Genomic DNA, 22233 nt, shown 5'->3' with positions numbered 1-22233 from the left:
CGTACCTGGCTCCAACATCTCAAGTGTGTAAAGATACACATCGTATCTAGATTGAAGAGACTTATCCCATCACTCTATTCTGCATTTAAGGAGAACATACATCTAAGTTTCCTTTCTGGTCCTCCATTTACAAGCATAATTTGGAACATGCGGAAAAAGCTATGCATTCATATTTGCTAAATTTAAGTTGAAAATTGTATTTTAGTACAATTGTATTTTACATACTAATTTGTATGTAACATGAGCACTTAGCCCCGCACAACTATTTGGCACCTTGGATAGAGTTTGAATTTATGGGAAAAGCAAAGTGAAGACTGCGCCCGAATGATTCATATGAAGAAATGGTCTCTTTCATTTTCCCCAAATATCTTCCGGCTATTCTAACACAACACAGCCAAGATGACGCAGAAGATAAAGCAATGAGCCCTTTTCTTGTACATGAGTCTCGTATTCCTGATTACAAGAAATGCTTTCTTATAAGCATGAAAGACGCTAAGAATCTAGACTTGAAATCTGGAAAAAAATGTTTCTGAGATCAATTATAATTATGAGTGACCAAATGCTGCTACTACGATAGAGCAAAGAAACAAACCATATAAGAAAATATCTCTCCTTAATGCTGAAAATGAAAACTAATGGTAGTTTCTTCAGGGTGATTTTAGAGATACATGAATGCTACAGCCTCATTTTCCCCAAAGACTAGGAAACAAGGGAAATTAGGTTGCCCTTTGAGAATAAACTTTACTTTTAGGATGAACAGGCAGAAAATACTCTAAGTCGATAAAAATAACTACTTCGGTAGAAATGGCTACCCAGATGGATGAGGACTATCAATTCAAGTAAAGCAAGAATGTACCAACTGATGGGGATGGGAATTTAGAGTACAGTTTGCAGACGCACAGAGGAGGCAAGGATAGCTCAGCAGGAACAAGGTGGCACTTGCCAGGTGGCTCAGTATTTAACAAGCAACCACCTGATGCCTAAGTCAGCTTCCTAGGTACTGAAATACTAGGCATTGACATATGAAAACCTGTGTGCCCTGGAAAAGAGTGTCTCTTTTGTATGTACTTATAGAGAGATTTATTTTAAGGAATTGTGATTGTAGACACTGTCTTAAATCTGTAGGGCACACTGGCCAGCTGGAAACTCAAGCAGGATTTTAATGTTTACAATCTTGAGGCAGAATTTCTTCTTCTCTGAGAAATCTGTTTTCGCTCTTGAGGCCTTTGACTGATTGGATGAGACTCACCAACTGATTGGATTGAGGGTGATCATTATTGAAAGCCAACTGATTATAATAATGTCCCTACTTGTTAAATAAAATTACTTATATACTTATATATTTATGTATGTTTGATATATATATCTTTTCATGTGTTGATATACATTTAATCCATTGGGAGTTGTCAGTAAAGCTAAGAAAGCTGGTAAGTCCAGAATCTGAGCTGTATATAGGATGCAATGCAGTAGTGATTCACTGTGAATTGGTAAATATTGAGCCCCATATAGCCAGCATCATGCCAGGTTCTGAGAACAAAGTTATAAACAAAACAAAGATCCTGTTCTTATGGAGCTTGGTCTTATGGACCCAATGTTGTTCTGTAGGATTTCTTTATAGGCAGCCAGTTGCCTCCCCAGCAACTTCGCAATACCAAGCACCTTCTTTCAGTACACACTAATGATGTTAAATCTGGTTAAAATTTCCTGGGGCATTGATGGCCCAGGCAGATTATTGCATTCTTCTATCTCACAGAGAGCTCTTTTGCATGGCAGGTAATAAATGTATGATATTCTGTAGCCCTAAGCTATGGCACAAGAGAAAAACTAACTTAGTTCAAGAAGAGATTCAAGGAAATCAATATATTAGACATAATCCTGGATAATGAGGACACAAGAGACTGCTGCAGTGGGGTGGGATGGGGGATGAGGGAGAAACAGAGGCTTCCTCTGGTGGCTGATTTCAAGACACACAGAGTCCCCTCTCTTCAAACACCTCTTAATGCAGGTGTTAGGCATGGAATATTGGACTGCATTCACCAGGGATTATCTTAGGGGCTTGTTCTCTCTGAGGTTCCCATACAAACCCACCAGGAAAGCATGCCTTCATCCCTTATTTTGTGTAACGAAAATAGTAAAATAAAAATAACAAAATGTTACTGCTGCTGGGTATGTGTTGGCCATATAAAGAATGTGGAGGCATAAAAAAGAGTTTGTAAACTAGGGACAAATCATGAGTCTGATTGATAAGGGAATTCTTACGTTTTAGGAAAGTAGCAAAGTATAGTATAAAGGAACATCAACTTTAGAATTAAAAGTCCTGGCTTAAGGCCGAACGCCACCACTACTCACTGTGCCTATTATAGATTTTTTGGAGGATTTCTTCATCTGGAAATACCTTGTACCTAATTTGAAGTAGCCATTTTACTTACATAAGCATAACATTAAGCCTACTTCTCTGTTAGACAGGACAATTCACTTTGAGAATGAGTCTGGATAATTGCATGGGGTTGCAATAGGAAGGGAGGTAGATGACCATAACCTCTCTTACCTCAGAGGCCTTCCCCACCCATCCCTCTAATTAAGTAAGCATAGGAGTCCAAATGTGTACAGCAATCTACACTTGGAAAGAAAGCCCTAGCAGGCTGCTGTCACTGAAGAAAAGGATTTAGGGAAGGAGCCTGGTATGACTTCTGGTTGTACTAGAAACAGAGCCTCAGAACACCTAGCAAGGGGTCTACCCATAGTTCCAGCTCATCAAGAGAAACAGCAAGTCTGTTCAGTGCCTGACATAACATGACTTCTCTCCAAAAAATGTTCAGTTGGAATTATAGCTTCAAGGGCAGGGAAGTCTGGAAGCAGAAATAAATCAGAAACTGATGTTGGAATATTATTTGCCAAGAGATGCTAAGATACCCTATGCAAAAAGCATTCTCTGGTGCAATAAACTTGGGAAACTGCAAACTAAATCACCCCCTTTAAGATTTGCATTTCATAAGAGTACATTAAATCTCTCCCCTCAGTTACTACTTTGATCCAGAATGGCCTACTTTTGGTTCTTCAATCACACCAACATATTTTAGGATTTTGAATAACTCATTTCTTCTTCCTACAATCCTCTTCCTTCTAATCATCACATGACTGCTTCCTTCCTGTTATAAGGATCTTAGGTTAAATGGCAAAATTTCCAAGAAACTTTTCTGATTACCAAATTTAAACCAACCATAGACCCACTCTATCAGATATTATCGATGGCTATTTTAATTTTATGTACGGTAAGTAAGCTCCACATAAGCATGAACTTTTCTTCCTTTTTGTCATTGAATCCCCAGTACATAAAAATGTTTGGCACAAATGTATCATTCAGTAAGTTTTTGTGAATAAATTGTTGAATAGACATCTGCTGTTTCATATAGTATAGCTTGGAATATAATATCTAGTTTTAACCTTTTCTTTTATACACGCAGGTGAGAAAATATTTGTCCACAGAGGTACAGTGGCTTGCCCAAGTCATGGCATTCACTGTAAGCACAAGGAAAAGCAAGACAGACTTAAATCCTAGAATGAGGAAGAAAAAAATCAGCATTTATTGAGTGACCCTTATGTGCTTAAAGTTTTTATCATCACTTAGTACTTACAACAACTCTGCAAGCGGGGCCTTATCGTGTATATTTCTTCGGTTGAGGAAACCAGGGCTCAAGATAATAAAAGGCAGGACTTAAGGTTGAACCCAGGGTCAAGGGAGCCCAGAGCTCATGATCATTATACTGCACCCCTTATTGGAGGGAAGGAGTCTTCCATGGCCTTAATCATCAGTGGTAAAAAGTGGAAGCATACCCTGGACAAGTGAAATGCAAGTGCTCGCTCACTGGCACAGAAGTCTAAGGTCAAAGCATGCCCAGGAGCAAGCTGCTGAGTTAAACCTTCTCAACTGCCTGCCTTTTGAGAACCGCACTGGTCCCAAACCAGGAGTCAGTATTAGTCTGCAGATAGGATCCAAGTTCTTCCCACGTGGGGGGTTTCTAATGTGGTAGAAAGGAACAAGGTAGGTCATCATAAAGACCTACAATGGAAGCTGGGGCAAACTAAGAAGTTAAAACCCTCTGCAGATATTCTGGTTTACTTATTTATTCAATTGGCATATAAATAGGCAATGTAAGACTATGTCATTCATTTACCAAGTACTTAATGAGTGTTTGCCACATCCCAGGCACTGTGACATATGCGGTTAATACAGTGGTCAATAAGACAGAGAGAGTCCCTGCCCTATTTCATCAATGTTTCATGAATGAATGAATGAATGAAGGAAGGAATTAATGAATACAGCTAAAGCTGGGTAGGGCTTCCCGGGTTACTGGCTATGCTTCAAGAGGCATACCCTTAGCTTTGGCAAAATATGCATATACATATTTCTGGGAGGGAAAAAGCAATGGATTGCCTCACTATTTCTTATCGAAAATCAATTTACCTTGAGTAAATTTGGTTTTGACTTCTTTTCCAGAGGAAGCTATTCTATTGTGCTTCTGTTTAATAAGGCAGATTGAATCAAGCATCAGCTACCACCTGCTTCTTCTAAACCCTGGTAAACTGACACTTGAGAACCTTATCTGAACAACTTTAATTTAAAAGCCTTTTTCACTTTCAGGAAAAGATGTGGTATGACCTCTGTCAGGGTTCTCCAGAGAAATAGAACCAATAGAATATGTATGTATTTAGAGAGAGATTTATTTTAAGGAATTGGCTCATGTGATTATAGACACTGCCAAGTCTTAAATCTGTAGGGCAGCCTGGTCGACTGGAAACTCAGGCAGGATTTTAATGTTTACGGCCTTGAGGCAGAATTCCTTTTCTGAGAAATCTGTTTTTGCTCTTGAGGCCTTCAACTAATTGGATGAGGCTCACCCACATTATTGAGGGTAAGCTCCTTTACTGAAAGTCAACTGATTGTAATAATTATGTCCATAAAACACTTTGACAGAGACATCTAGACCAATTGTGTTTGACCAAACCACTGGGCACCAAAGCCTAGCCAAGTTGACATATAAAATTAACTATCACAATCTCTTAAGTAGTCAAAGCTTTTTGTGTGACTTAACTAAAGCATTTGGTTACTTTATTATTATATGTTCCTCAATTATAAAGTCAATTATACCTCAAGGTCTTATTCAGAAAATCAAACTTGTGAAGTTAACTAGAAAAGCAGAATAAAATTGTGTTTTTACTGTTTACAGAGATGCTGCCCCAAACGCCATTGATCACCAAGGGATTGAGTGTGTGATATGCATTAAAATAAACCACACTGAAAAATAGTGAACCAAATGAGCGCAGTCACCATAATAGCAAGGATGCCAGAAAAGATGATGAATTATCACGGGACGATGGCTCCCTTAGCGAAATCAGGCCCAAAGAAACTATAGAGGAATATATAGATGTTAGGAATTAAGGAGGAGTAAAAAAAAGATAAAGAGAAAGATGAAAAGGAGATGGAGAAAAATGAAAAGAAGGAGGAGAAAGAGGGGAGGAAAATGAAGGAAGAGGAAAAGGAGAAAGGGGGAAGAACAGAGAGGAAGAGGGTGAGGGAGATGAGAAGATACTTGGGGGATAGAAATCTGTTTTGAACTGGAGTGTGTGTGTGTATGTGTGTGTGTGTGTGTGTGTGTGTTGGCAAGTGCAGCAAGTGATGGCTACAGCCTATAGAGGATGGCTAGCACTGTGAGAGGATAAGTTGAAACAAAGCAGCATAAGTTGTCCATTCTCTTGGGATAATCATTGCCTGCTCCCTCTTTGCAGAAATCCATGTCAATAGTCAGAGCCCAAATGCAGGAGTCTTTGGGAAAAAAATCACAGCAGAGCAGAAGCCAGCTAGGGTGAGGAGGTAAAACAATAGGTAAAACAATGGGTAAAAAATATATGGTGATAGAAGGAGAACTGACTCTGGGTGATGAACACACAATGTGATACATAGATGATGTATTACAGAATTGTACACCTAAAACCTATGTAACTTTACTAACCACTGTCACTCCAATAAACTTTAATTTAAAAAGAAAAAGAAAAAAGAAAGAAAACAATGGGACTGAATGGCTTTAGGAATCCACCATACCTACTGTAAGCACCCAGTGCTGGCATTTTAAAATCCCTCTCTGCCCACCCATTCTCTCTGATGGTTTGAAACACTAAGCCCTGGTGATCAGAATCGCTGAAGGGTGATTCCAAAAGAGATTGATTAACTGATTTTTAAAGTTCTAGGGCTCATATCCTTCTCTCTCCTTGAACTTAATCAGGGTGGACACAGACTAGAGCAGGTTCTCAAGCGCATCAGTGTTGACATTTGGGCCAGATAATTCTCGGTTGTGAGAAGCTGTGCTATACATTGTAGGATATTTGGCAGCATGCCTGGCCTCAGCCCAACAAATGCCAGTAGTTCACCCAAGCTGTGACAATCACAAATGTCTTCAGACATTGACACCTGTCTCCTAGGGTATACAATTGCCTCTGGTTGAAAACCTGCACTAGAGTCTGTCCTCTGGCCCTACCCAGGAAGAGGCACCAGAGCAGGCAAACTGAACTCACAGGCAAGTGAGACATCTGAGCAGGATGACAACCTCAAAACGAAAGCAACACACTGGACGACACATAGTAGTGAAAACAAAAGAATTAGAACCAGGGGGAGAAAAACCAGTAATTTAAAGTGAGAATTAGAAATAACTTTAATTTTCTTAAAAAAGAAGAAAAGAAGTAACTAAAGGAGAAAAAGGAAGGTCTACTGGAAAATATGACTAGGGATTGTCTCTAGGGACGGGTTCCGCGGGATGAGGGACTGGGATAGGAAGTCCTATCCCAGGATCGGAAGTCCTGGGATAGTATATGTTTTCTTTTTTAAAATATTTTCATTGTAACATGCAGCGTGTGGACAGAAGAAAATGTAAAAACCATCTGAACGCCTCTTTTAGTAGTTACTTCAGACCAGAATAGCTTCCCTTTCCCTAGACGGAGCCATTATCCTGAGTTTTATTATTATTTCCTTGTTTTTAATATCTACTACTATGCATGCCTCCCTGTACAGTATAGTGCAGTTTGGCCTGTATTTGAAATTTATATACATGGAATGTTATTACATTTATTCTTTTGTTCAACATTAAATTTGTAAAATGTATACATGTTGTCACATGTAGCTGTTGTTCACTTTTATTGCTGTGGAATAATGCATTGTCTGAATATACGACAGCTTGTGTACTAATTTCATTCTTAATGGACATGTGGGTTATATGCATTTTAAGGCTATCATGAAAACTATTGCTATATACATCCTTATACACTCTCCTTAGATGCATATCTCTAGGGCTTACTGACATACATAGAAGTGGAATTGTTGAGTTATAAGAGCTTCCTAAGTTCGTTATTATTAAGGAGTCCAAACCATTTCCCTAAGTAGTTTTACAATATACAGCAGTCCCCCCTTATCCATGGGGCATATGTTCCGAGACTCCAAGTGGATGCCTGAAATTGCAGATAATACCAAGCCCTATCCAGGCATACCTTAGAGATACTGCAGTTTAGTTCCAGACTGTGCAATACAGCAAATGTTGCAATAAAGCAAGTCACATGATGTTCTTGATTTCCCAGTGATATAAAACTTATATTTATACTATACTGTAGTCTATTAAGTGTACAATAGCATTATATATTAAACAATGTACATAGCTTAATTAAAAAGTGCTTTATTACTAAAAAATACAAAACATCATCTGAGACTTCACTGAGTCATACTCTTTTTACTGGTGGAGGGTCTTGCCTCAATGTTGATAAGAATGCAGTACTTGGGAAGTGCAATAACGCGAAGCTCAGTAAAACTAGGTATGCCTGTACATAAGCATTATTACATACTACGGCCGTAAGTTTTTCAGTTTGAAGTGCAACCGCAAAACTAGTATGCATTTCTTTTTCCTTCACAATTTCATGGATGGAAGATATGTTTTTCACATGGATCTCAGCAACCTCAGTATATGATTTTTTCTTTCCTTATGAAGTCGAGAACTTTCATGTTTTCACTTAAAGGAAGCATGTTACGGCTTCTGTTTGGCATATCTGAACTGTCACCATCACTACACTTGCACTTTGGGGCCATGATTAAGTAAAATAAGGGTTATGTGAACACAAGCACTGAGATACTGAGAGAGTTGATGGGTCAAGGGCACAGCTACTAAGTGACCAACGGGAGGGGAGGGTGTACAGGGTGGAGTCAGCGGCGGCATTGCTCTCTGGTAAACAGTAAAATTGACTTCATACCTTACACAATGTCAGTATATTTTATATGTGTATGTATGTGAGAAACTACTCACAATTCATCACAGCAAAAGACTAATCTCTCCAATATACATACAGAATTCCCAGAAATTGTTAAGAAAGAGAACACAAAAGGAAAATGGATACAGAATACAAACTGTCCATTTGTGGAAAAAGAAATACAAATAACTCTTAAGCCTATGAAAGAATGCATACCTTATAATAAGACAACAGTTCATTGAAACTACATTGAAATATCATTTTTTACCCATCAGATTAGAAACATGTAATAGGTTTATAAAGGCTACAGGACAAACAGGTATTTCTGCACATTGCTTATGGAAGTACAAGTTGATACAATCACTATGAAACACAATTTGGCATGATGTAGGAAAATTACAAATGCAGAAATATACACTTAACCTTGAGCAGACTCTGTACCTTGACTTCTTATTAAAAACAATAGAAGAAACATTCTGCTAATAATGCTGAGAAAATGGTTGTTTAGGTACCTAAGAAAAAAAATAAACTTATATCTTTAACTTTTGCTGATATGAATTTAAGAGGTTACATGAAATCTTAAGTGGGCTACAGTATTAAAAAAAAAAATCACAAAGAAAATGGAGTAGGTATTGGGTGGCATGCTCCAAAGGTGTTTTTCAATCCTGAGATTCTGTAATAACAAAAATATCCACAGGTCCAAATGTTGACATAGGAAGAATCTCTTCTGGCTTACCCACTACCCTTCATTCACAGCTTATTTTAAGGGAATTTGTGTTAAAAATCTCATTCCTAGTTAAAGAGAGAGACAGAGAGACAGAGAGAAACAAAGAAAATATACTGAAGAGTTAATATTGGTTGTATTAAAACGGTGAGTTCAGGAACTGTTTCTCTTTTTGTCTCCTATCCTCAATTATCTTTAGTGTGTCTATATTAAATATATTGCATTTTGTTTTCTAATTTAATTTCTAAATCAGTATTACATTTGTATGATTCAAAAATATTTCATAATGAATACAGGAAAATCTCCCACACACTCCTGCCCCCATCTGACCATTTCCTACCCGCTGTCTTTCCACTACAGAGAACCACTGTTATTTTTTCCCTGTGAATCTTTTCAGTCTCTTTATACATATGTAGGCAAATATGACCATATACATATCCTTATTTTCCCTCATTTTTACACAAAATGTAGCATCTTATTCCAAAAACTGCTGTCATTGTTTCCATCACCAGTATCATCATATTCCTAGTTCTCAGTTCTCTTGTCAAGTCCCATGTAGGCAACTGACTGATCCACTAGATTGTATGCTTCTGAGTGGAAAACAAAGTGTTTTTGGCATGTGTGTGTCTCTCGTGGTATCTAGCTAAATGCCTAACACTCAGTGGTACTCAATACATATTTGAATCGAATGAGTATCTCATCACCTTGGAAGACAGGAGTCTGGTCCTGCAGAGAGGAAATGCAGAACAATTAAATTCAGGGTAGAGGGAGAATGTTACAGCAGCAACCCCTGATGGTCTAAGGAACAGCCAGGGAACTAGAAGGGATCTAACATTTACTGGGCAGCCACTGAGTATCTGCACATGAATGGATGTGCCAATCCCTCAGACAGTAAGGAACACAAATACCTGTAAGACAGCATCCAGGCTGTCTACTTTGGGAAACCAAAACAATACGAAGCTTCACACCTACCTTAGAGATTTATCAATGTAAATAGGCAGGTAAGACATAACTGAACAGACGTATGATGGGACAGGTCTCTAAATATTCACAAAGCTAGAGTTGACCCAAACTGATGCCAACCCCAAAATTTGTCATGCTCCAATAAGTTGTTGGATTGGAGCACAAAGTTCCCATGTGAGAAAATACAAGATGCTCAGACAAAAGGGTAGATTAGGACATTGTGTAAGAAATGGCCAGTGTCCACATGCCAGAATTTACAGCAAACAACAAATCTTAAAGGCTAGAGGCGGAAACCAATTTCAAGGCTAAGGAGCCAACTGTTCAGAAATTGGCAGACAGCTCCTGACTGGGTGGGAAGGCATTTTGTGATAAATTATTAATGTCTGTGAGAGGAGGATGAGGAAGTCATTATCATGCACTGTCATGCCAGCCCTGTACATAACCCAGTTTACCACCCTCAAAACTCAGGGAAAGTCATTACTGAAAGCACAGCCAAGTGGATTGAATGGGACAGCAGACGTCGTCATTTCATTGGGTCTTTACCAGTAAGAGAAATACCATTAGTTCCTCTTTAATTATAAACACACACTAAAAACACTTTCTGGCCCCAGAACATTCCTTGTGAGCTAAGCTTTCCTTGTAAACTATGTGACTCTTCCATTACTTTCTCTGAAAAACTAGTGTTAGTCACATGTGGTTCCTTGAATTCTTTTGTGACAGTCATTTCCTTTAAATATGTCTCGTTTTCTCTGTCACTGAGGGCACATGTCATATTAAAATTTTAAGCCTGGTCTGAAGACAGAAGGAAATGAAGCCCAAGGTCATTCAGTGGGATGACTGCACTCTGCCACCATCAGCTTAACTCTCCAAAGGGCATAGTTTCATACCAGTATGCCCTTATGCCTGAGCACACACTTTCCCACCCATATACCACACACACACCCCACACAAATGCAAGAGCAACAGACTATATACACCACACACAGGCATAAAACACACACAGAGAAACACATACACGTGTTTCTTCCCCCTACCCCCCACACACACCAAACACAACTCCACACATAACTCCTTGACATAATACCACACACAAACGCCACACCACATACACTATTCTCTCTCACACACACACTACAAACATAACACCATCCACTTGCAAATACACCATAGCATACACATGCACAAGAAAAAAATGCCTTTCATAATTTATATGTCTTCCTCTCACACACTATTATAAGCCCAGAGACATCTCGTTCATCTTTTATCTTTCTGACCACCTGGAATCTAATTGAATATGGCTGCTTAGAGCATAGTTTTTCCTCAGCTGCCACTTTGAAAGTTAAAGGTGAGATTTCTTTTTCTAGGTATGACCTAATACTAAGTATAATATTTTCTCTGATGTATAGCTGTTGTGCCTCCCAAATCCATTCATCTTGAGCTGTGTTAGAGGTAACCTCAGATAAAAATGACAAACCACATTAACAGCAGTAGAGAATGTAGATAAAGGGCTGAAATGCACTATATGTAGATTCCAATCACAGCTCTGAACTCTTACTACCCTTGTGGTTTTGAGTGAGCTGAGTAATATCCTCCAACTTCAGTTTTCTCCACTTTCAAAACAAGGATGATACTTCTCCTACTAGTAACTTCTCCTAACAGTTGTCAAGATTAAGTGTTATGATGTGCTACACTAAAGGGCGTGGCATCTTCTATAGTGAACACCTAGTGCCCAACAAGCGTTAGCCATTTTTATTAGTTCTCAAAAGATATCAGGAACTTTAGAAGCCAGCCCACACAACTCCTGACCTTCATTTGAAAACAAGCTGAAATCATTTCTGGAAGAAGAAAAGTCATTGTAACTCCAACATGTAATGAAAATTTGTATTAGCCTCAGGAATACCAAGTGTCATTTGGGGTTTGTGTCTTATTCCTGAAAAATACATTCACGGGTTGAACACTGCAGAGGAGTGTACAACCCAGAAATGCAAATTAAGGAAAGGGGCATAGGAATAAAAACCTCCTGGGGAAATCTGTGGACAACACTCAGTCAAATGTTTTCAACAGTATTCAGAGAAGATGTTGAGGCAAAATTCTCTCTTACATTTCTATGTATTTGGAACTATTTTCTGCACTTGTCTTAAAGACGAGACTAAACAGCAGCAAAATCAGTTTTGCTGATTTTGCTAAATTCATTGTAATTTTTTTTATATCCCATGAGAGAGGTGTGGGTTGTACTTTTGTTCATTGAGAAGTACTAGAACGAGAAGAATCTTGCTCTTCGATTCCGGATGGTCTATCTTTAGTAAAACTCACGATGACCTTCAGTATTTCTTTCGTTAACAGCTGGAATTGCCAAGATAAGTTCCCTGCCTTGAACCGTAGTCACCTCCCAGAAGCCACACAAAATGAGTGAATTACCATCATTATGATGATGTTCTAAGCTAATTTTTTCATTTCACAAAAAGGCTTGATCGTTTGTGGTGAGGAATGTGAAGAAAGACTTGTCTGGAAACACCACCTCAGATCTACTCCTTGGATGAACAAAATATCCTTCGAGCAAATTTTAGACCTAATGCTGCCTTCTATGGTCTGAATTTTTGTGTCTCCCCTATCCCCCCAAATTCATATGTTGAAATCCTAACCCCCAAAGACAATGGTATTAGGAGGTGGATCTTTCAGGGGTTCTTAGGTCATGAGAATGGAGCCTTCATTAATGGGATTAGTGTTCTTATAAAAGAGGCCCACAGAGATCCCTAGAGATCCCTAACACCTTCCACGACGTGAGGAGACTGGAACTTAGAGGGTCATCACAGTGCTGGTAATTTACTCATTTTGTGTGGCTTCTGGGAGGTGACTACTGTTCAAGGCAGGGAATTTATCTTGGCAATTCCAGCTGTTAACGGAAGAAATACTGAAAGTCACGGTGAGTTTTACTAAAGATAGACCATCCTGAGTTGGAGAGCAAGATTCTTCTCGTCCTAGTATGTCTCAAGGAATGAAATTGCAAGCCATACTTCTCTCATGGAATGTAAAAGAAATTAGAATGAATTTAGCAAAATTGATTTTGCTTTCTTTTAGACAGCGAGAAGGCGCTGTTTGTGAACCAGGAAGAGGGCTCTCACCTGAGCATGCTGGAGACTTGATCTTGGACTTTCCAGCCTCCAGAACTGTGAGAGAGACATTTCTGTTGTTTATAAGCTACTCCGTGCATGGTATTGATTATAGCAGCTCGAACACACTAAGAGACCATTCCCAATAATGTGTGGGAGGATCCTGGTTCAAACTTTGTTTACCTATTTGTTCCATTTGTTTCCTCAGAGGAAAAGAACATGAAGAGGCCATGGGCAAAGCTTCCCGCACTTTACCCCCAACGCTTGGATCAGGTAGAGCACGTGTGTGCATGCACGTGCACACACACACACACACACACACACACACACACTCACACATATCCCAAGATCAGTTGTGGGAAGCTGGCACAGTGGCCAAGGAAACAAGAGAGTCACCCTGTACAAAAAGTCAAGAGAAGCAACCTCAAATCTCAGAAGGCAAACCTCACATCAGAGCACAGGAAGGTTTGCTGAGGACAGTTAGAATGGTGATCCCATACGGGGCTACAGGACTCCTTCCTTAACTTGCCTCTGTGAGGACATATCTAATTTCCTCAATGGAGGGAGCTGTTGATGGAGGAGTAGAACCTGGCTTAGATAATCTAGGTCCAACTGGTTCTGGGAACCAGTGCCCATCAAAGGACCCTAGAGAGAGACCCAGACAGAGAGACCACAAGTGGGAAGCTGAAAGTTGCAAGCACACCCCGGGAGATGGAGAGATCTAATTGCTAACATTGCTCTAGGCCCCTGAATACACAGAGAGAAATTAGGGAGTCAGTGCAAGACTGGCCAGTGACAACACGGGCTTAAACTCTCCACACTGTGCCGTGCAGTCGTCCTTGGACAATCTGTAACCCAGTCTCACAACCTACCCTATGCTCTTGGGGAAATATTTTTACACCATTTGTCATATTTCACATCAAATAGTGGAAGACTGGGAAGCAGGCCAATCTTATCTGGCATTTCTATCACTCCTACACAAGTTTGTCAGAAATCCATTGTTTTCTTTAGCTTGATTTGCAATCCCTGATTTATTGTTTGGAAAGGAAACATTTTCCGGAAATATCAATGTCTTGTCATTATTTTGTCCATATGTTTTACAGAGAAAATTGGGGTAAATGAGGTTTGCATTTAGCACAGGTATGCAATTTCTATAAATTCCTTTCTTTGCCCACTCGTTGTAGAGCTTCTGGATCTCAAATCACTCATGCTGTTTTGAATGGCTATATTATTCACGTGGAGATTGAGGTTCTAGTTTTGTGTATTAAATAGGAAGCAGGAGACTTTGAACAAAATAGAACCAAATAGTTTGTTGCAAGAAGGAGAATTTTAGCGACAATCCCAAAAGAGGCAATATGCTTATGTCTTCATGATGCTGTGTTCTAACCCTCACCACCTATTCAGACCCCATCTCCTAGATGCATGCCTCCCCGCCCCCTGCCAGCCTCTATAAACCAAAAGGAAAAGCAACTCGTGGACTCATCATTCATCAACAGGAAAACCTTTTTTTGGGGGGAGAAAGAGCCAAAGCAATAGCTAGCCTTTATTGGAAAAAAGAAACCTTACAGCACATTGTGAGTGAGTGAGTGCAGGGGTTCAGTGGGCCAGCTGGTGGGGCACCAGCTTGTAATGGGTTCCACAGCTAGGGCAGCGCTGGGTCTCACCTTTGTGCAGCCAGAACCAGATGACAGCACTGTTGTCCTCTTCACAGATGCAGCCCACTATTCGCTTGTTGGTGATGGAGGGTACTAAATTAGGGTCTTCCTTCGTGCTGGAAGCTGCCTTTGGGGCTAGCATATTGTATGGGTCCTCCAGATGCCATGGATCGCACTGCGGCCACTGCACTGGGACCGCGGACCCTGAGGGCCTGTACGGCAAGTGCTCCCACTCAGCGAAGTAACCTTGAAGCCCAGGAAAACCGTTTTTTTTGGCAAGGATTTCATTCACCTCCATGTCCTAACTGAAGCCTGACTCTCTTCTGAGAATACTGCTTCCCCTGCAGCCCTCTAAAATGCTGCCCTCCCAACTGTGTATCCTGGATCTGAAGCTGGGTGAGTAGGTGCTTTTCTTGCTCTTTACTGCTACTTCCACCATTTTCCCTCCCTCCATCCTAAAATCACCTAGCTTTGATTCTCATGTCATCAGAGTTTACCATTCTCTATCCAATCTTGTTATAGTCATCTGTAGATCCCTGGGGCACTTCTCATTCCTTGAAGATTTTTAGCTCCTGCATCCCTGTCATTCTTCACAAATCTCAATAAAACATCATCTTTCCAATTCCTTGATCTCTCCATTTCATGACCTCCAGTCTTGCAATGATCTTGTCCACCACACTGTCTTAGCCACTCACTTCCATAGTCATAACCTAGACATTGTCAATACCAAGAACTGTTTTCCCACCAGAATCTAATTTCAACCATCCCATTTTTTGATGACCCCACCATCTATCTTTGCACCTCACACTCCCTGAACTCCAGCTCTACAGTCCTTTGACCCCACCAAGATCTTTAATCCACAAGTTCTTCCCACTTTCCAGTAGCCTTACCCAGTTGTAGTCTCATTTTCCTCTTTCCCTAGGAGAAGTGCAACGGTCAATTTTTATTATAATCCTTCCCTTGCTTTCTCCCTCATTTTCATGACTCTCTATGTGACATAGTTGGTTGGCAAAACTCCAAGCTTTGTTCAATCCAACTCTCCACTCTCACTATTTTAAATGCCCCCTGCCCCAAGCATAGTGACTAGAATTCCTAAGCACAGAAAGGTTGTAGCGTGCCTTATGGAGAAAATAAACTTAGTTCAGGCATGCATATAGTGCTGTTGGCTATGAGTTCAGTGTTAATGAATCAATAATATATCTTAAGTGAGGTGTCTTTAAACAGAAACACACATAAAACAAGGTTATCTATGCTTTAGTTGACAAAAATGTTATGATCAAAGGCTCTCAGAACCTAACTAACCCTGTATTTTCCCTAGGAGCAATGGTTCATTGTTTTATAACAATCTTCATGGCAACTTTATAGCACATAACCACCACAAATAATGATAATGAACTGTACTTCCACATTTTCTAGTAAATACCTATTAATCCTATACTCTGTGTCCTCCCCGTGCCTTGGCTGAACTGTTCTCTCTCCCCTCACCCTATCCTTCTTGATTTCCCTATTATCTATCAACAGAAGGCGCAGCAGCACCCTCCAAAACAGGGTAGATAACCATTCTGACTGGTTAGTATATGTACTTTCCCCAGGAAATATCATAAGTCCTCCATTCAGCAGAAATCACCAAAAGAACTTTTATTCAGTCAACATTATATGAGCGCTCTCCTTTCAAAGAGAGAGAGGCAACTCACAAGAAAAATAAAGATTTTGTGCAAATAACTAATTTTCCAACATCCATGAATTTCCAGCCAATATTCCAGGACATCTAGGGTCCTGACAAATAAAACTGACTTTCAAAATGATGTTTCTTCTGGTTTGTTCAAAAGACTAACTTCCTGGGGGTTCTAAAATTTTTTAAAAAGAATAAAATGGTCTGAAGGAAAGAAAAATATGATCATTGAGATAAGAATCCAGAATTTGCCATTTATTTTAGTGGTTAGATCCCATTAGGTTAGATCCCTAGGAGAGTACTAGGATTTGACATAAATGTAAAGTTGAATGGTTTTCCTGATTCTATTATATTAATGAAATTTAAGCCAAAGCTCCTAGAGTCAGAAAGCACTTGGGTTCAAATCCTGACTTTACCATATATTTCCATACATTTACCATATATTTCCTTGGGTAAGTAAGTCACTGGACCTTGATAATTTTGCTTCTGAATGGGTTAAATATAGACAATGCAAGTTCCACTCTCAAAGGGTATCTGGGGGAATTAAAACAGACAACATATGCAGAGTACCAAGCCCAGAACCTGGCATAGAAAAAGGTCTCCATAATTGTTAGCAATTATCATTATGCTGTTTTTGAGTAACATTTATATTTCTCTTAATATAAAATAATATAATATTATGTTTTGAGAAATTGGAAAAGAAAGAAAAGAACCTAGGGAAAAAGCAATTCTAATCTTATTACCTAAAGATTAACTCTGTAAAAAATTTAGTGTATATATTTTAGACTTAATATATTACAAACTGTATCCTTTTTTAAAAAATCTATGAATGTAGACACTGCATGTAATTTTAGTGTTAAAAAACATGTAATACAATTTTTTGATGAGGAAAATAATTAGTTTCCTAGTGACTTCCTATTGTAGAGATTTTTTTTAAAGTGTTGTTTGTATTAATCATAAAAATTGGCAGGCAGATACAGTCAAGGTCAAATTTCATACAAATGTCAACAATTATCTACAAGGAACTTCTGGCCCTATGACTCGTCCTGCTATTTTCCTGTCTCCATGAAGCCTTCAGTCTATATTCTCATTGTTTAATTCCAATTAATCATATCACACAGTGACAGGATGACAGTCTAGCTGGCATTCCCAAAAGAGCAAGAACCACTCCGTCCCTTCCAGAACACACACATCCATTTTCTTCCACAAGTACTGCTGCAAACTGCCACAGCCTAGGTGCCAGGGAAAGAAAACACTTCCAGACCTTTCCCATTACAGTGGATCTTCCATCATGAATGAATTTATTAGCATCAGTTATTTGAGCAAAACTCAAATTTGGCTCTATAGTCATTTAGATATTCTTGCATGCGTTCTGTTGAACGCATATCAGATCTTATCTAGATAATAGACTAGCACTGATCATGACTCTTGATAGTTTTCTCTGTTCCTTCTCATGCAGTGTTCTTGTTCTCCAGAGTCCCATCTGAGAAAATTATCTGACTGGGAAACAAGCCAAACACTTTACATTTCCCATCAGTCATGATCACAATTTATAACTCTGTTGTATAATTCTGTCGTACTCTCATCAGAGCTGAAGAGAAAAGCAGAGCTGAAGGTTCATAAATGAAAAATGAGAAAAACCAAAGAGGGAGGTGAATTGTGCAAGGCTATATATGGTGGGGTAGGGCCATGGAGATGAATAAAATGCACCATGTTTTTAACTTCTGCTCCAGAGTTCTTTATCACACAGTTTTATTGTATTCCCTACCTGCAGAACATTATTTTTAAGGATACTTGTTAGAAGATTTCATCTATGAAGAGTGATTCTCAAAGAAAGAAGGGAAGAGGAATTGAATTGAAGCAAGATGGAATTTGAGATGTAAATGTTAATTAAAAGGGAGGAATACGTTCCCAAAAGTTTGAAAAACATTGTTCCAGTAAGAGAACTCAAAAGGCTTCTTAACAGTCATCTTCAGTCCCTTAGAAATGTGTACAAATTATATTAATAGATTTTATAAGTTTTGTTGCAGTGTTTCGCATTCAGCTATGGCTGAGTAAGGTCTGACAAGATTAAGGGGAAGCTGGGATGACAGGCCTCATCAATAATCTGGAGATATTTGGACTATAAAAGACTGGTGGTTCAGTATTTTGTTGAAACAAAGATACTGTAACTGATTTATTCCAATGACACATGATGGGACTAATTTACACCTCTAGTAAAGATGCCATTGTTGCTCAGAACATTCCGGAGGTATGGGGTAGCAAGGAGGATCCCTTTTCAATCAGCCTTCATAGGCTTTTGTTTGCTACATATTACTTCAACCATCCTCTAAGGTATTAAAAACACTTTTTTTTTTAAACATTGGAACTGATTATGGAACAAACATCAATTAAGATTATATTTCTTTGTTAAAAAAATTACTTAATATTCTAAAATCTTATCAGCCATACATACCTGTTAAGGCTTCTTTGTGGAGTAACTGATTAGATTAGCCTTTTGTAAACACTTATTATACATAAGTGTCAGTTGTTATTACTATGTAAAGGTCATGCTTTTGTAGTCATAATATTTAGCAACTACCAAAATATCATAATCACAAAGGAATTCAGTTTTTCCATTCTGTCCTGATGATAGATGTCAATAGACTGCTAATAAGATGGCTTTCTTTGAAAGAATGTGGTTACAGAGATTTGCATTGTATTGTTCTCTCATTCTTTCCACATTATTTTGAACACATTTCAACTGCTACTTGACACTTTTGGGGCTAGTCCAGTCTTTGAATAAAAATGTGTCAAAAATACCTAAAGCAATATACAGATTCAATGCAATCCCTACTAAAATGCCAATGGTATTCTTCTCAGAATTAGAATAACTAATTCTAAAATTTATATAGAACCACAAAAGATCACCTGAATAGTCAAAGAAAACTTGAAAAAGAAGAAAATGGGAGGTATGATTCTCCCTGTCATCAAACTATATTACAAAGATACAATTATCAAAACAGCATGATACTGGCATAAAAACATATATATAGATCAATGGAATAGAATGGAGAGTCCAGAAATAAATCCTTGCTTATACGGACAATTAATATATGACAAAGGAGGCAAGGATATATAATACAATGGGGTAAAGAAAGTCTCTTCAATAAGTGGTGTTAGGGAAACTGGACAGATACATGCAAAAAAATGAAATTAGACCACTCTCTTTCATCATATATGAAAATAAACTCAAAATGGGCTAAAGACGTAAATGTACAACCTGAAATCATAAAACTCCTAGAAGAAAACATAGGTAGTAAACTCTTTGACATCACTCTTAGCAATATCTTTTTAGGTATGTCTCCTCAGGCAAGGGAAACAAAAACAGCAAAATAAACAAAAGGGACTATATTAAACTATAAAGGTTTTGCACAGCAAAGGAAACCATCAACAAAACAAAAAGACAACCTATTGAATGGGAGAAGATATTTGCAAATCATACATCTAATAAGGAGTTAATATCCAAAATATATATATATCAAAAAAACCTATACAATTTAACACCAAAAAAATAAACAATCCCATTAAAAACTGGGCAGAGGATTTGGAAGGACATTTCTCCAAAGACGACATACAGATGGACAACAGACATATGAAAAGATGTTCACCACTAATTTTCAGGGAAATGAAAATTCAAACCACAATGAGATATCACCTCACACCTGTCAGAATGGCTAGCATCAATAAATCAATAACAAGTGTTGGCAAGATATGGAGAAAAGGGAACCCTCATATGCTGTTGGTAGGACTGTGAATTTGTACAGCCACTATGGAAAACAGTATGGAGATTCCCCCAAAAAATTAAAAATAGAGCTGCCATACAATCCAGCAATTCCACTTCTGGATATTTAATTGAAGAAACTAAAAATACAAATTCAAAAAGATACAGAGTGTGATCAACAATATGGTGAATGTTTAAATTAAAAATATTTATTACAGTAAAAAACACATTGCCATTAATCCCCCTCACTTCAAACACACTTATCCCATTGTTCTTGCCACTTTCAGAGCAGTTCTGGAAGTCCTCTCTCATGAGTGTCTTTAAGTTGCACTGTCATGGGCAGCCTCAATGTCCTGAATCACTTTGACTTTGGGGAAGAGCCAGAAGTTGCATGGTATTAAGATAGCATCTTTGATCAAAATGGCGGCGTGAGGTGAGCCTCTGGAAATCTCCCCTGGAATTTACAACATATAGAACAACTATAACTTCACAAAGTACTCCCTGCACAGCAGACAAGCAAGACGAAGAGGCTCACTACTGAATTCACCTACAGGTGAACAAATTGCTAGAGCAGGGGAGGAGGGAAGGGAGAAGTGCAGAGACAGCGACGCCCAGGCACAGGACGCAGACCTAGCTCAGTGCACCAAGCTTGCTGCATCCCGGAACTACCACAGCTGCGGGAGAGGGAAGAACTCAGAGAGCTAGGACTCCACTTATGGCCCACAGGGCTGCGGGGACAGCATATAACACAGCTGAACCCAATGCTCACAGCAAAGATCTCGGAGCAAAGACTGAGGGAAGAAGGCTGAAAACGGTGGTTTAAGCCCTCACTGCTGCAGAGAACAGAAGCCTTAGGGACTGAGACTAGCAGCCCCCATCCCTGCCCTCCCAGAGCACGCCCCACCTCCACCTGCCCAATGCTAGAAGTGGAACAGTAACAGTGTCTGATCAAAAGAACAGAATATTTGTAGTTATGAGAATTGTGGTCCGCAGACACAGATTCGCAGCCCAACTAATTCCGGCAAAGGGGAGGGAGCTGTGGAAGCAGAACTGGCTGTGGTGGTGCTCACTGACATTGCTCTATGACACCTTTCACAACTCACCCTGCCCCTGTCCCCACATATCTGGGCAAACCCCTGCAAGAGTAAACAGAACTGCTGAAACACAGGGGATCTGAATCTGGTGAAGGAAGAGCTTTGGTACTTCAAAAGCTCTCTGCCTCCCCACAGGGATGCGGTGCCCTATGACACAGGCAAACTGTTAACAGAAGAGAAGCCCGCCTTCCAGGGAATCCCCCCATTGTGTGAGAAGCTGGAATAGTGCAGAGAAATAACACTACAGTGTGAGAGAGAAAAAAAGGCTGCAGTCGGAGAGAAAATAAAACACTCTACCAACATGTACTGGAAAACAAAAGACCACTTCCTATCAACCTGTTGCAGAACCCACTCCTGCAGATGTCTAGGAAGAGAAATAATAAATTATTAATTGCCATGAATAACCAAGGCAACAAGACAGCTCAGAAAGAAAATGAAAAGTCTCCAGAAAATGAACTTAAAGATATGAAAATATGTGACTTAAATGACAAAGAATTCAAGATTGCAGTTCCAAAAAAACTCAATGAGATGCAAGAAAACACAGAAAGCCAGTTTAATGAACTCAGAAACACAATCAAAGAACAACATGAACATTTTACCAAAGAGATTGAAATTTTAAAAAAGAACCAAATGGAATTTCTGGAGATGAAGAACTCAATAGAAGAAATGAAGGATGAAGTAGCCAGCTTAGGTAGTAGAGTTGACCAGATGGAGGAAAGAATCAGTGACATTGAAGATAGAAACCTGGAAATGACACGGATGGAAGAAGAAAGAGACTTGAGACTTGAAAGAAATGAAAGAACTCTACAAGAATTTTCTGACTCCATCAGAAAGAGCAATATAAGAATAATGGACATACCAGAAGGGAAAGAAAGGGAGAAGGGAACAGAGAGTATATTCAAACAAATAGTTGATGAGAACTTCCCAAACTTGTGGAAAGAACTGGATCCTCGAATCCAAGAAGCAAAT

General features: G+C 39.1%; 1 protein-coding gene and 1 pseudogene across 2 annotated transcripts in view; both read right to left on the bottom strand.

Moving 5' to 3' along the window:
• Nucleotides 1-22233, bottom strand: part of ACTA2 (actin alpha 2, smooth muscle) — a 231902-nt gene that overhangs the window by 195792 nt on the left and 13877 nt on the right. The gene's annotated exons all lie outside the window — the stretch shown is intronic.
• LOC308507982 (cytochrome c oxidase subunit 5B, mitochondrial-like) lies at nucleotides 14601-14983 on the bottom strand (annotated as a pseudogene). The gene has a single exon. The product of its transcript is annotated as a cytochrome c oxidase subunit 5B, mitochondrial-like (transcript).

Source organism: Rhinolophus hipposideros, assembly GCF_964194185.1.
Source record: "Rhinolophus hipposideros genome assembly, chromosome: 15".
NCBI lineage: Eukaryota > Metazoa > Chordata > Mammalia > Chiroptera > Rhinolophidae > Rhinolophus > Rhinolophus hipposideros.
The sequence above is the reverse complement of the archived record's forward strand: the minus strand, read 5'-3'. Positions and strand labels throughout refer to the sequence as shown.